Raw genomic sequence first — 13,553 nt, 5'->3', positions numbered from 1 at the left:
GTATCCAATTGGCTACCTCACCTTGAATCCCGTGAGATTTAACCTTATGTAACAACCTACCATGCGGTACCTTGTCAAAGGCTTTGCTAAAGTCTATGTAGACCACGTCTACTGCACAGCCCTCATCTATCTTCTTGGTTACCCCTTCAAAAAACTCAATCAAATTCGTGAGACATGATTTTCCTCTCACAAAACCATGCTGACTGTTCCTAATCAGTCCCTGCCTCTCCAAATGCCTGTAGATCCTGTCCCTCAGAATACCCCCTAACAACTTACCCACTACAGATGTCAGGCTCACCGGTCTGTAGTTCCCAGGCTTTTCCCTGCCGCCCTTCTTAAACAAAGGCACAACATTTGCTACCCTCCAATCTTCAGACACCTCACCTGTAGCTGTCGATGATTCAAACATCTCGCACTCCAGTCCCTCAGCGCAAGTGAAGTTTATGTGCCAGAAGACAGGTAGGACTGGCAAGACACAGCAGTGGCAGCTATGGCTGAAACAGTTGCAGATGCATCTCAGGAACCGGTACTAGAAGGTATGGAGCCATCTGAATCTCAGTCAGTTCCCACTGAAATCCAGCACCCAGCCACCACACTTATTTCTTCCACTGGGGAATTACTTCAAGGAAGTCACATCTTCAGAGATAAACATCACACACAATGCAACAGGGCTAAGGGAAGCACCATGAAAAAAATACATGAACAGTACTCCCAAGTGATACATGGTAAATAAATTGATTGAACTTTGTTCAGAGTTTCTTTCTGATTGTGCAGAAGAAGATATCAGCGCAAGAAAGGATAGGTATTGCTGTAAATAAAGGAAGTACAAAGGACATTTGAAGAATTCTTTCTGAGTGCAGCATGGTCAGCAGAACTTCTTAAAAGGTTAGGTGAGATACTAAGCTTAGTGTTTCTTGGATGAGTGCCTATCACACCTGGCTACAACAACATCCCGTTTTGGCCAGTGTCTGCTTCAAGCCCGGGCCTCGTTTGTGGGTGGGCCTCCTCCTCTTTCATGGTTTGACGTCTGTATTGCAAAGTTGTGGAACATAGAGCAGAAGATAATAATTTTTCTTGCCTTGTTGGGGCTATGCTGTCGGCCCTAATCAGTCTGAAGCATTGCTTCACGCCATTGATATGTTCTCTAACGACCCTGGTAGCTGCATGGGCCTCATTGTATTTGCACTCTGTTTCTGTTGATGGCTGTTGTAAGGCTGGTATTGACTAAAGCTGAAGAAGGTAGCTTTGGACTCCAGCTTTCTAATGCAACTTCACTTTCACATAGGTTAGCCACAGCATTGTGACTGGTGCCTGGGAAACAGGCTATGACTTGCATGATACTGTGTTAGTCTGGTTACTGACCAGCTGCACATTGATGGAGTCGAACCCCTTTCTATTCCAACCAAGCTGTGCAGTGACATTAGGCAGCTTTGTCTATCTGCCGTCGCTGTTCAGTCGGAAAAGAAGAAAATGTTGACCGTGCTGCTGATGTATCTGTCGACAGTACGTTAGTTGATGCTGCTGATGTCCTCTGCACTAACTTGAAAGGAGCTGGAGCCATTACAGTTAAGGGCCATGCTCACCTTGACTATCACCAGCAGAGGTGTCTTTATGGTGCAGTTTGGCTGGAGGTCATTTTGAAGCAGAAGGCACAACTCTGTATTTGCCTCCCTTCACAACTGGAAGCCGTGTTGCTTTGTCATTACCGGTTAGTTTTACTGTTGGTACAGTTGGTGACATAAGGCCTGCTTCTGGTGCCACCTGATATCCCTGGCATCTCTTCTTAGTTCTTTTTTCATCCTCTTTCATTAAATGCAGCGAGAGGAGAGCACTGAAAACAAGCTCTACAGCTTGCAAATGAATGGCAACAAAAATAAAGGATCAGTGTGGCTTTAAGGGATCCCCTCCCAACAGGAGAGAACCTGGCTGGCTTTTAACACCTGTTTTAAATGGGCGCACTGCTTAGGTGGTTCAAGAAAACAGAAGTTTCACCAGCTCCTCTACTAACAGCCAATTTGCATTGCATTCTGTGTGAGAGGGTGGACACTGGGAAAATAATCAGGTAAGGAAACTATGGTTGATGCATAGAGCGGGTGGAAAAAAAGGTGAGTTGACGACTTTCAGCTCCCGCTCGTGCACCTTTGCACGCAGGAATTTCCAGGCTCATTTGGTCCAACTCTACTGCAACTGATTTCAATGTAAAATGATAGCAGATTGAGGAAAAGGGCTATTACAAAGCATACACACATAGAACATGACAAACCTATCTGTTCTAATGTATGGAATCCACACAATTGCTATTTTCATTGCAGCTTCTCAACCTCAGAGTGTCACAGGGGTCACTGCTGTGTTTTCCCCCCCTTTATACTAATTGTTCTTAAGCCAGAAGATGCCACTTTTATTACCCCTGCACTGCCCGGTCATCTCACCTCAGAGAGTATTTACGAAGCATTTAGTGTCTGCGGTCTCACCAGTGGCACTCGAGTAGACAGCATTTTTTTTTGTAGGTTAGCTGTTCAGCAAGGTTATGAATGATCAATAACTCCTATGTTTAATGCAGTATCACTATCTGGTCTCATCTAACTTACTCTGAACGTAGAATGGAACACGGGATAGCCCCACAATCACATTTTAACCCAAAACTCATCATTGGAATTTAGGTCAAATTTTTATATTTACACCTTTTTGGAACTTTGGAAGCATCTGTTAACTTCAATGTAATAGAAAAAAGAATGAAATGGACGCATACATAACAGGAAATTTGAAAATTGAAGAGTGAGATCATTAGCTCTATTTACCTAGCCTCTCAGTGGTGTTAATTCTTGTGGGATGGATAGAATTTCAGTGAGTTTTTGCTTTTCGCTGTGTATAGCGAAATCACAATGAAGTGCTAGTCACCCCCTCTTCTGCTCTTTTGCCCTTTGTTCTGGTTTCAGTATCAAGCTCATCTCTCCACTTCAGTTCCTGTTTTAAGAATACGCAAACCTGAAACCGCCACTTAAAAAAAAAGATCGAGTTTTATTTTAATGTTCTCTGGCCTGTGAAAAGATGACTTGCTGTTTCTTCGACATTTGCATTCTGTTTGCAGAGGATAAATATTTCTTTATTCATTTTCTCTTTTCATTTGCATCAGCCCGAGATAGGCAAGTACAAACGACTGAAACAAATGCAAATGTTTTATCAGTAATGCAAAAAATATACCGACGCCAACCAGCTCTCCTAGTTTATATTATTTAAATTTTTTTTAAGGAATTTGTATTGTAGAATTTCATAGTACACAACAACATATATATATATATATACATTGTATTTAGCAACAATTTTCTCACAACATGTATCATATAAAATGGTTTTCCATTTATTATTTTTTTCATGTCGTACATGTTTCACTTATGCTCTTTCGCTCTCCTGGCACCATTCTCAGACTAGTAGAATAGGCTGTTATTTGTACTGGTAGAACAAGCTGACTGTCCTGCTGCCACACCTTTAGCCATTGCCACTTTTCATTTGCCCACCAGAAGATGTGCGAGTTGCGGCACACCGGGCACCCCCCCCCACCTTTGGTTTCTCCCAAATTTCCAGTGAGCATCCAGTCTCCATTTCTCAACAGCCATCGCGATGCGATTGTTGACATGGGAACTTCCCATAGCGGGAATCAGAGCCATACATCTTATCACCCTGTACCACAATGCATTGGCACACCAATTTACTAAACTACTGAAATCTGACAATTGGAGGTCAGTTACATTCACTTTATACTGGGTTATGGTGCAGTAGATGCTGGCAACCATTCCACTACCTTGTCCAAATGGTAATTCTTCATGTGTGAACCTTGATGGTGAAGGACATCACAGTCAAACCTGATCTTACCTTCACTTGATGCTCACAAACATGTACTTTCCAGCATGATTTATTGAATAGCAATCAGGGGTAAGAACAATGGTTGATTTTGTGCCTTCTTAGTCTCGGGTATGAAGGCCAATTGTTAGTCCCCTAATGCTGCCTGGCTGAGTGCTGCTAATTCACTGCAGCCTGGGAATCAAAGCTGGAGCCTCCTGGTCTGTATGGCTCATTACCAAACAGGGAAACTCATTGTTCAATCTAGTCATTGTGAGACCTTTATTGGAGTTTTCTTTGGCTAATGTTTCGAGTGGTCAAAATTGAGCAGATCGTAGATGGTAGATTGTTGGTCACACCTCCAATTTGAGGTATCACCTTGTGCGAAAAGCACAAACGAGTGACAATTTGTGCTCATAAATAGACTGCAGGGGGTGGTCTCTGATTTAATCTGATCTTGGAGTCTTGTTATGACTGATGAAACTGACAACAATACCCCTCAGTTGCCATCGGAGTAGCTGAGTTGTGACTCCTGGTAACTAAAGGAAGAAATATCTTCACCTGTCAGGAATCACCTGGAAAGACGGTCTCACAAGCGAAAGAATAACCATTGATTGGAGTCTAAAAGCAACTGCTGCAAAGGCCAGTGGCCTGTTGCACCACCATTCATATTCAAATGATTGAAAAGAGCTGACTATGCTGTCAGCTATTTTCAATCATTATATAGTATCAGCCGTGGCTCAGTAGTAGCACCCTCACCTCTGAGTCAGAAGGCTGTGGGTGCAAGTCCCACTCCAGAGACTTGAGCACAAAATCTAGGCTGACACTCCAGTGCAGTACTGAGGGAGTGCTGCACTGTCGGAGGTGCCATCTTTTGGATGAGACGTTAAACCGAGACCCCTTGTGCCCTCTCAGGTGGACGTAAAAGATCCCATGGCACTATTTCGAAGAAGAGCAGGGGAATTCTCCCTGGTATCCTGGCCAATATTTATCCCTCAACCAATACCACTAAAACGGATTATCTGGTCATTATCACTTTGCTGTTTGTGGGACATTGCTCTGCGCAAATTGGCTGCCACGTTTCCTACATTACAACAGTGACTGCATTTCAAAATTACTTCCCTGGCTGCAAAGCACTTTGGGACAACCTGAGGTTGTGAAAGGTACTATACAAATGCAAGTTATTTATTTTTTTTATAAAATTGCACTGTCAGTGGGAGGCTGGTGAACAGTGCTCTGTGCAAGTATCTAAGTATCACGTGTGCAGTTCTGCTTATTCCAGATTCACAATGCAGTAAGTGTGCAGCAAAAAACTGGCTCCCTATTGTGAGGCTGTGAAGACAGTGCTCATGTTGCATCCTTCACTGAAGTATAAAGTGTTGTCAGCTGGGAAGAGAGAGCAACCAATGCTGAAGTAATGAGGAGTGCCCTGCGTACTGGGCACGGCACCTCAGGAAGGAGCTATTGGCCTTGGAGAGGAGGCAGAGTAGATTCACCAAAATGATACCGGGGCTAAAACGGTTAAATTATGAGAACAGGTTGCATAGTCTATGCTTGTATTCCCTTGAGTATAGAAGGTTAAGGGGTGATCTAATTGAAGTGTTTAAGATGATTAAAGGATTTGATAGGGTAGATGGAGAGAAACTAGTTCCTCTGGTGGGAGAGTCCAGAACAAGGGGGCATAACCTTAAAATTAGAGCTAGGCCGTTCAGGGGTGACAACAGAAAGCACTTCTTCACACAAGGGGTAATGGAAATCTGGAACTCTCTCCCCCAAAAAGCTGTTGAGGCTAGGTCAATTGAAAATTTCAAAACTGAGATTGATAGATTTTTGTTAGGCAAGGGTATTAAGGGATATGGAACCAAGGCGAGTAGATGGAGTTAAGATACAGATTAGCCATGATCTAATTGAATGGTGGAACAGGCTCGAGGGGCTGAATGGCCTATACCTGTTCCTATGGTCCTATGTAACAGAAAGCGAGGACTGCAATGGGCAAGACGCATGTGCCATATGGTTGAAGACCAATACCTACTGAAGCTGATGGAATGGGGCCTAGCCGGGGAAAGATCATGCAGGAGGCAAAAGCTGACATGGTGGGATTCTGTACAGGAAGAACTGAATGGAAGGGTAACAACAGGCAGATATTGTGAGAGCTGGCAGAGGGGACAGATGTGATTGTGAGGTTTCCAGCTGCTTATGACAAATGACCGACTAACAAGAAAGTCTGTAAACTAGAATAGGATTGTATAAGACAGAGAGTTTCATTATGACAGGAGAAATAATGGTGAGGAGCAGGGTGGGTGTGTGATTGTTACTCATAATATGAGTCATCGGGTAAGCTCAGAGAGTGTGTGCTGTGATCAAATAACACAGGAGAGTTTTATCATGTACTTGTCGTGTACTCCGCAGTGTACTGTAAGGCCATTAGCCACATAGATGAGATCAGTACGTTATCCAGGAGAAGCAGGCTGTAGTGCTGTTAATCATAATGCTATGTCTTGGCTTGAAAAAAATAACATTCAAAACAAATGAAAGAAAAAGCAACCTCAAGCTACGACCAGAGATGGTGGCAGGTGACAGTTTTTAATGTGTTAAATCTACTGAAGCGAAATGTTTTATCTGGTAATGCAAAACTCCAAGGGAAATACCTGTGAAAGGCCTCAGAAAGCATGCTACACAGTCAGTTAATCAATGAACATTTTGTACATTCAACTGCTAAACCGAACTCCTTGCACAGATGAATAGCTGACATTTTAAAAGAGAATACATGTTGCTTTGTGTAAATATTTGCATAACATTCATTTCAGAACACGGCTAAGCCTATTCTAAATACCATTGTGCCACCTGCACCTGTTCCAAGAAATCTGCATTTAGACTTCCCTTTTATTTTCTTGGAAGAGTTAAATACAGACACTGAGTATCTCATCATAATTTAGAATGAGGTTAGGCATTTGACTGTTCATTAGACAATCAGAAAAGAGAGTTTAATTACTATAGGATCATTAGTTAGACCTGCATTGTTCATAGACATTTCATTGCAGTCTTTTTCCTTTCAAGTTAATTATTTTCCAATTCAGAGGTAGTATTGATTTCCAATTGACCTTGCAATGATTGAGTTGTGCAGCAAACATCCTGGCTGGGCATGGGGAGCAATCCCTGCGCTTGGGATTGCGATATTGGGCCTCGGGCCGGTGAGCTGCAGACTCTTGCTGAGCCAACCCAGGCGGCTCCTTGGTGAAGAGGATTGCTATTTCGGCTGGCAGCATCGCCAGCAGCGGCCCTCAGGTAGGTCCTGGGAGAGGGAGAAGGAAGCGATCGGGAGGGAGGGGCGGTAACTGGGAGAGGGCGAGCGGTGGGATGGGGTGGGCGACCAGGAGAGGGAGGGGTGACCAGGAGATGGAGAGGGTGACCGGGAGAGGGAAGAGGGGCAGCAATCGGGAAAGGGATTGGGGCAGCGATCGAGAAAGGGAGGGGCGAATTGAGAGGGGGCAGAGCGGGAGCCTACAACGGTCTTCGGAGTTGCAGTGGAGAATCATAGAATCATAGAATGGTTACAGCACAGAAGGAGGCCATTTGACCCATCAAGCCTGTGCCAGCTCTTTGCAACAGCAACCCAGCTAGACCCACTCACCCGCCCTTTCCCCGTAGCCCTGCAAATTTTTTCCCTTCAAGTACTTTTCCAATTCCCCTTTGAAAGCCATGATTGAGTCTGCCTCCACCAGCCCCTCAGGCAGTGCATTCCAGATCATAACCACTCGCTGTGTAAAGAATTTTTCCTCATTGCCCTTGGTTCTTTTGCCAATCACTTTAAATCTATGTCCTCTGGTTCTTGACCCTTCCACCAATGGGATCAGTTTCTCTCTATGTACTCTGTCTAGACCGATCGTGATTTTGAATACCTCTATCAAATCTCCTCGCAACCTTCTCTGTTCCAAGGAGAACAACCCCAGCTTCTCCAGTCTATCCATGTAACTAAAGTCCCTCATCCCTGGAACCGTTCGAGTAAATCTTTTCTGCACCCTCTCTGAGGCCTTGACATCTCTTCTGAAGTGTGGTGCCCAGAACCAGACAGAATACTCCAGTTGTGGCTAAACCAGTGTTTTATAAAGGTTCATCATCACTTCCTTGCTTTTGTACTTTATGCCTCTATTTATAAAGCCCAGGATCCCGTATGCTTTTTTAACCACTTTCTCAACCTGCCCTACCACCCTCAATGATTTCTTGCACATTTACCCCCAGGTCTCTCTGTTCCTGCACCCCCTATAGAATTGTACCCTTTAGTTTATAATTCCCCTCCTTGTTCTTCCCACCAAAATGTATCACTTCGCACTTCTCTGGATTAAATTTCATCTGCCCCATGTCCATTCATTCCACCAGCCTGTCTATGTACTCTTGAAGTATATTACTATCCTCCTCACTGTTCACTACACTTCCAAGTTTTGTGCCATCTGCAAATTTTGAAATTGTGCCCTGTACACCCAAGTCCAAGTCATCAATATATATCAAGAAAATCAATGACCCCTGGGGAACACCACTGTACACCTCCCTCCAGTCCGAAAAACAACCGTTCACCACTACTCTCTGTTTCCTGTCACTTAGCCAATTCCGTATTCATGCAGCCACTACACCTTTTACTCCACGGGCTTTACTTTGATGACAAGCCTATTATGCGGCACTTTATCAAATGCCTTTTGGAAGTCCATATACACTACATCAACCTGGTATCTAAGGATGATTGGAAGATTATGGCCAGTACCTCCGCAATTTCCACCCTTACTTCCCTCAGCAACCTAGGATGCATGATATCCGGACCGGGTGACTTATCTACTTTAAGTAAAGCCAGCCTTTCTAGTACCTCCTCTTTATCAATTTTTAGCTCATCCAGTATCTCAACTACCTCCTCTTTTATTGTGACTTTGGCAGCATCTTCTTCCTTGGTAAAGACAGATGCAAAGTATTAATTTAGTACCTCAGTCATGCCCTCTGCCTCCATGCATAGATCTCATTTTTGATTCCTCATCTGCCCCACCCCTCCTCTTGCTACCCTTTTACTGTTTATATGTCTATAGAACACTTTTGGATTCCATTTTACATTAGCCGTCAGTCTATTCTCATATTCTCTCTTTGCCCCTCTTATTTACTTTTTCACTTCCCCTCTGAACTTTCTATATTCAACCTGGTTCTCACTTGTATTATCAACCTGACATCTGTCATACGTCCCCTTTTTCTACTTCATCTTACTCTTTATCTCTTTCATCATCCAGGGAGCTCTGACTTTAGTTGCCCTTCCTTCCCCCCTCGTGGAAATGTACCTAGATTGTACCTGACCCATCTCCTCTTTAAAGGCTGCCCAATGTTCAATTACAGTTTTGCCTGCCAATTTTTGATTCCAATTTACCTGGGCCAGATCCATTCTCAAGCCACTGAACCAGATCCAGCAAAGCCTCCTTCCTCGTTGGGCCGGAAACATACTGATCAAGAAAGTTCTCCTGAACACACTTCAAAAATTCCTCCCCCTCTTTGCCCTTTACATTATTACTATCCCAGTCTATATTAGGATAGTTGAAGTCCCCCATTATTACTACTCTATAGCTCTTGCACCTCTCTGTAATTTCCCTACAAATTTGCTCCTCTGTAGCCTTCCCACTAGTTGGTGGCCCATAGAATACACCCAGTAGTGTAATGGCTTCTTTATTGTTTCTTAACTCTAACCAAATAGATTCTGTCCTTGACCCCTCCAGGGCATCCTTTCTCTCCAGCACTGCAATATTCTCCTAATCAATACTGCCCCCCCCCTTTCTTTCTTTCCCTATCTTTCCTGAATGCGTGAATTCCTGTATCCAGGACTATTTAATACCCAATCCTGCCCTTCTTTGAGCCAGGTCTCCATTATCGCCACAACATCATATTCCCACGTGGCTATTTGCATCTGCAGCTCACCGACCTTATTTACCATGCTTCGTGCGTTTACACACATGCACTGTAAACCTATCTTAGACCTTCTTTTACTCTCTTAGTCTGATCCCACCTAATAGTGTAATGTTTCTGACTCAAGTGCTTCCTGTCTCTCCCAATCCTTTGTACACCTTGTTTCCCCTTTCTAATGCTACATCCTGGTGTCCATTCCCCTGCCGAATTAGTTTAAACCCTCCCCCACAGCACTAGTGAACCTCCCCGCGAGGACATTGGTCCCAGCTTCGTTGAGGTGCACCCCGTCTGGCCTGTGCAGGTCCCACTTCCCCCAGAACTGGTCCCAATGCCCCAGGGATCTAAACCTTCCCTCCTGCACCATCTCTCCAGCCACGCATTCATCTGCCCTATCCTCCTATTTCTATACTCACTAGCGCGTGGCACTGGGAGTAATCCGGAGATTACTACCTTTGAGGTCCTGCTTATTAATCTCTTTCTTAGCTCCCTAAAATCTGCCTGCAGGACCTCATCCCTCTTTCTACATATTCATTGGTACCAATATGGACCACGACCTCTGGCTGTTCACACTCCCCCTTCAGAATGTTCTGCATCTCTTGCTCCTCCCGACACCACATTCAGGTAAGTATATTTTACAAAACTTACCATTTTGGTGGCGGCCGGCAGCAGTCCCTTTAAGGACCACTGATTAGGCTGCATGTAACCAATGTTATAAAAGGGGGTATCAAACAAGTGTTAGGTCCCTTAATTGCATATGCAAAGGGCCTAACACCTGTTTCAGGCACGGGCCCTGGTTGCCTCTTTTGAGGCCTATACCAATATGGCGGGCAGCGCACTTCTGGCTCAGAATGTGCGCATGCGTGCCTCTGCCATATTGGAGGCTTTTGTTCCCATTTCTTATGTTCTTATGTTCATTTACACTTGTAAAACAAGGGCAGTGGCATCCAATTGCTGGGACCCTATCACTTCCAGTGGTGGTGTCAAAACTAGAGTGTTATTAGTGATGGTACTGAAGTAGCTATGCTGGGTTATAGAGGACAGAATTGGATAGTAGGGATCCAAAAAAGTCTGTAACTATTACAAAGAACACATTTCAGCTTCATAAGATAACTGTGTTTGTTTTCTGTTGCTATAAAGATGTATGAAAATAAATATTGAATGATTCTAATTGTTTTGTAGTGTCAGTATCTATTACATATTAGAATGCTGTGTGGTCACAACATAATGTCACATATCATAATACTACGTGACATAAGAACATAAGAAATAGGAGCAGGAGTAACCTGCTCCACCATTCAATAAGATCATAGTTGATCTTCGACCTCAACTCCACTATCCTACCCAATCTCCATATCGCTTGATTCCCTTAGAGTCCAAAAATCTATTGCTCTCAGTCTTGAATATACTCAATGACTGCGCATCGTCAGTCCTCTGGGGTAGAGAATTCCAAAAATTCACAACCCTCTGAGTGAAGAAATTCCTCCTCATCTCAGTCCTAAATGGCCAACCCCTTATCCTGAGACTATGTCCCCTATTCTAGACTTTCCAGCCAGGGGAAACAGCCTCTCAGCATCTACTCTGTCAAGCCCCCTCAGAATCTTATATGTTTCAATGAGATCACCTCTCATTCTTCTAAACTCCAGAGAATATAGGCCTATTTTACTCAATCTCTCCTCATAGGACAACCCTCTTATCCCAGGAATCGATCTAATGAACCTTCGCTGCATCGTCTCTAAGGCAGGTATATCCTTCCTTCGATAAGGAGATCAAAACTGTACACAGTACTCCAGGTGTGGTCTCAACAAAGCCCTGTATAATTGCAGCAAGACTTCCTTACTCTTGTACTCCAACCCTCTTGCAATAAAGGCCAAGATACCATTTGCCTTCCTAATTGCTTGCTGTACCTGCATGTTAACTTTCTGTGTTTCGTGCACAAGGACACCCAAATCTCTCTGGACACCAACATTTAATAGTTTCTCACCATTTAAAAAAGATTCTGTTTTTCTATTCTTTCTACCAAAGTGAATAACCTTACATTTCCCCACATTATATTCCATCTGCCACCTTCTTGCCGACTCACTGGGTAGTTTAGCAGACTCTTTGTGTCCTCCTCACAGCTTACTTTCCCACCTAGCTTTGTATCATCAGCAAACTTGGATACATTACACTAGAGCCCTTCATCTAAGTCATTAACATAGATTGTAGATAGCTGAGGCCCCAGCACTGATCCTCGCCGCAGCCCATTAGTTACAGCCTGCCAACCTGAAAATGACCCGTTTACTCCTACTCTCTGTTTTCTGTCCGTTAACCAATCCTCAATCCATGCTAATATATTACCCCCATCCCCATGAGCCCTCATCTTGTATATCACCCTTTTGTGTGGCATCTTATCGAATGCCTTTTGAAAATCCAAATATACTACATTCATTAGTTCCTCTTCATCTACCCTGCTAGTTACATCCTCAAAAAAACTCTAATAGATTTGTCAAACATGATTTCCCTTTCTTAAAACCATGTTGACTCTGCCTAATCATATTGTGATTTGCTAAGTACCCTGTTACCACTTTCTTAATAATGGATTCCAGCATTTTTCCGATGACTGATATCAGGCTAACTGACCTGTAGTTCCCTGTTTTCTTTCTCCCTCCTTTCTTGAGTCGAGGTGTTACATTTGCTACCTTCCAGTCCACTGGGACCGTTCTAGAATCTAGAGAATTTTGGAAGATCACAACCAATGCATCCACTATCTCTGCAAACCACCTCTTATAGAACCCTAGGATATGGGTCATCAGGTTCAGGGGATTTGTTGGCTTTTATTCCCATTAATTTCTCCAGTACTTTTTCTTTACTAATCTTAATTACTTTAAGTTCCTCACTCTCATTAGACCCTTAGTTCCTCACTATTTCTAGTATTTTTTTTGTGTCTTCTACTGTGAAGACAGATACAAAATATTTGTTTAACGTCTCTACCATTTCCTTATTCCCCATTATAATTTCTCCTGTCTCAGCCTCTAAGGGACCCACGTTTTCTTTCACTACCCTCTTCCTTTTTACATACTTGTAAAAGCCATGACAGGACAACCTAAAGCAAATTTAAAATAAAAGGTTTCTTTAAAAGATACAGATCAGCTTAAATAAATCTACACAATCTTGACCTCAGAAAGTAATTAAAAAGTCAGTTCCAGAATGAGCTGAAAGGCACCAGCAGCTGGCCATGGCCAAATGCGGCTTGTAAAGACTTCCCAGTCACAACAGAGCTGGCAAGCAAACGTACAGAGCAGGTTATGTCGAAAACAAGTTAAGATTCCCCAACCTTTTGAAGAGTTCTCAGGATTCTGCGCCCCTGGAGTGGTGTCCGGAAGAATCACAAACCGAGCAAAGAAGAATCGTGAAGGCAAACATGGAATTGTGATCAGCCCACTCAGAAACCCAATGATGAAGACACAAAAACTACCCAATTCCAGCAACATCCAAGAATGAAGACCGCCTGGATACTGAATTATTGCTCTTCCCCACTCTGCTGAGGTAAAAAGTGCACACCCACCATTCCAAGTAAACATTGTACTCCCAACCCCTCCCCCGCCCCTCCCCGTATCTATGGTGAAAATGAGATAGAGGTCAAATTCCATTGAAGGTAAACCAGAACAAAAGACATATGAAATTTGAACCCCGTTTACCACCATTAATTATTCAAATGAGGCATTTCTGAATTGGCTGGAGGTCAACAAAACAACAAGAAGAGATGGCTTCAGATCCTGGGCAATTTTAGTTGAGCTCATCTTTGATAG

This window comes from Heptranchias perlo, chromosome 11, assembly GCF_035084215.1.
Source record: "Heptranchias perlo isolate sHepPer1 chromosome 11, sHepPer1.hap1, whole genome shotgun sequence".
Taxonomy (NCBI): domain Eukaryota; kingdom Metazoa; phylum Chordata; class Chondrichthyes; order Hexanchiformes; family Hexanchidae; genus Heptranchias; species Heptranchias perlo.
Note: the sequence above shows the minus strand (reverse complement) of the source record.